The 2,795-nt window shown below is 49.1% G+C and overlaps 1 long non-coding RNA gene across 1 annotated transcript; it reads left to right on the top strand.

Annotated features, from left to right (window-relative positions):
• The first annotated feature begins 1,176 nt into the window (after positions 1-1,176).
• LOC118494269 lies at positions 1,177-2,472 on the top strand. The gene is made up of 2 exons (XR_004896392.1): positions 1,177-2,026; positions 2,197-2,472. It is a non-coding gene; the product is annotated as an uncharacterized LOC118494269 (long non-coding RNA).
• The last annotated feature ends 323 nt before the right edge of the window (positions 2,473-2,795 follow it).

The raw sequence follows: 2,795 nt of genomic DNA, 5'->3' as shown, positions 1-2,795 counted from the left end.
AGGCAGAGGAGGCAAAGGAGATACTGGAAAGATCCCAGGCTTCCCATAGAGCCCAGCTGGATGAGGCTCTGGCTGAACGTGTCCCCTCCCCACCCAGGGAAACAGAGTATCTGAAATCCCAGCTGGGAAAAATCAGCAACAGACTGCGAAAAACCCAAAAAGATCTCGAGCTGCAGTACTTCATTACTGAAGACCTGAAGGTCGAATTGGAGCAGATGAAGGGAGAGAAGGAGGCCCTTAAAAACAATGTGGAGACTCAGAAGATGGAGCTTGGTAAAGAGAGACAGATGCTCACGGTAGGTAAGACCACCAACGTGATGTTGGAGAGCTATCTAGAGATTGAGAGGGCTCAAGCTCAAGAGCTGAAGGATAAATTGAGCAAGATGGAGGAAGCTCTCCAAAAACAGGACGAAGAGGCAAAGGAGATACTGGAAAGATCCCAGGCTTCCCATAGAGCCCAGCTGGAGATGCAGGACAAAAGCAACAAGAACCTCATGGCTGCTCTGAAGAAGGCTGAGCAGCAGCTGGAGAGTAATCTCAACCAGTGGAAGGAGGACAAGGCATCCCTCCTACAGGCCTGTACAAGCCTGAAGCTGACTCAGCAGGAAAAAGAGCAGGACTGGGAGAGGACCGAGAGCACCATGAGGTCTCAGCTGGTAGATCTTCAGAGCCAGATGATGACAAAGCCAAAGAAGAAGAAGTGGTACAAAAGGCTTCTGCCTGGCTGAGGAATTGTATAGTATTTGTACTTGTATAGTGTCTGTCTGTCTGTCTGTCTGTCTGTCTGTGTGGGTCTGTCTGTCTGTCTGTGTGGGTCTGTCTGTGTATTTGTGGGTCTGTCTGTCTGTCTGCGTGTGGGTCTGTCTGTGTGTGGGTCTGTCTGTCTGTGTGTGGGTCTGTCTGTCTGTCTGTGTGTGGGTCTGTCTGTCTGTGTGTGGGTCTGTCTGTGTGTTTGTGGGTCTGTCTGTCTGTCTGTCTGCGTGTGGGTCTGTCTGTGTGTGGGTGGGTCTGTCTGTCTGTGTGTGTGTGTGGGTCTGTCTGTCTGTCTGTGTGTGGGTCTGTCTGTCTGTGGGTCTGTCTGTCTGTCTGTGTGTGTGTGTGGGTCTGTTTGTCTGTCTGTGTGTGGGTGGGTCTGTCTGTCTGTCTGTCTGTGTTGTGTGTGTGTGTGTGTGTGTGTGTGTGTGTGTGTGTGTGTGTGTGTGTGTGTGTGTGTCTGTCTCTCTGTGTGTGTGTGTGTGTGTGTGTGTGTGTGTGTGTGTGTGTGTGTGTGTGTGTGTGTGTGTGTGTGTGTGTGTGTGTGTGTGTGTGTGTGTGTGTGTGTGTGTGTGTGTGTGTGTGTGTGTGCGTTTGCATGCAGGGCGTGTGATGCGTCAGTGCAGTAGTGTTGCAGTAGCAGTGCTTGTAGTTAGTGCATGCTGCTTCTGCTTGCCACTCTCTGCTTTCAGCTACTGCCACCGGATAGCCCTTTGTTTTCAGGGGCGAAAAGAGGAGCCGAGTGTGTAAGGCTCCTCAGCCGGTACATAGCCTCTCCACTGCCAAGATCTTGTACACGCCTCCCCGTGGCACACATGGTAACTGGTCCCTTGTGGTTCCAGGCTAAGTTGTACAGGATCTCGGAGCAGCAGTGGGCCCCAGAGACGTGGCATGCAGGCCCATCGGTGAGTGGAAACGCCCTGATGTCCGTCAACCACTGTCCCAGTTATGGGTAAATAGCCCCAGCTATGGGTAAATAGTGAAGACCCCAACAGCAGCGCAGGCGGAAGATGTTGGTGTGAGAACCACCACCACAACAGCTGGGAAGGCGGAAGAAGGCAACCCCACAGCCACGTGGGTTAACTCGGGAGGGTACAGTGGCTAGGGGAGCAAACCCCGAAGACAAACCTGCACCTGGGGACAGGCACAGGTGGAGTCCATGTGGTAGGAGTGAAGATGGTGGGAGTGAGGTCTGCGCACCCACACCCTCACCTTAATCCTCACCTATGCGCAAGCTTCTTGCCGCCACCCCCGAAAAACGTCCTGTGGCGATGTGAGAAAACTGAAATTATTCCTCACAACTATATAATAACTACTGCATACACACAAACACTAGCTACACAAATAATCTTTTAAAATAAATGCATAAAAATGATGTTTGTTGGTGTGACGGCCCTGGGCATGTCGTACATGTGTACTGTGGTTTGTCTTGTTAACTTGCAGGTGTAGCAGAGGAGATAATGAGATGACTGTGATCACCTGGCCGGTCCTCCCAGACTATTTAACCCCGCCTGCCCCGAGACCAGGCGGCCGCATTCTCCCGACTGCACACCAACATGTTTTCTCTCTGTTTGAGTTTTCCCTTTGTTAACTACTGACAACATGCACCTCACATTCTCCATTACATCCATACACCTTCATTCATCACTGATACTGACAATCACACCTCATCGTTCTCTTGTTTGCATCATTATTTAATAAATGTCACTTTATTATTGTTACGTTGCTGTGCATCTCCCTGTTTTGTTGTGGCCTGTGAGCCGGTCGTAACAAGTTGGGGGCTCGTTTGCCGTGAGTATAAAACCAGGACCTTGTTTGTGGTTTTCTTTAATTAATCCTAGTTAGTTGCTGTTGAGGCAATTTGGTTAAGTTGAGCTAGTCTATTGTTGTTTAAATGTTAAGTTGCACTACAGTCATGTGTAATATAGTTTGATGTATAAATCAGGGGACAAACGCTCATTTGCATCCTGAACCCCCAAAATATAACTTAGCTCAAATTATTTTATATGTTAAATATAATATACTAAATATAGTTTTTGTCT

The sequence above is a fragment of the Sander lucioperca genome, chromosome 22, assembly GCF_008315115.2.
Source record: "Sander lucioperca isolate FBNREF2018 chromosome 22, SLUC_FBN_1.2, whole genome shotgun sequence".
Lineage (NCBI taxonomy): Eukaryota > Metazoa > Chordata > Actinopteri > Perciformes > Percidae > Sander > Sander lucioperca.
This window is presented reverse-complemented; position numbering and strand designations above follow the sequence as displayed.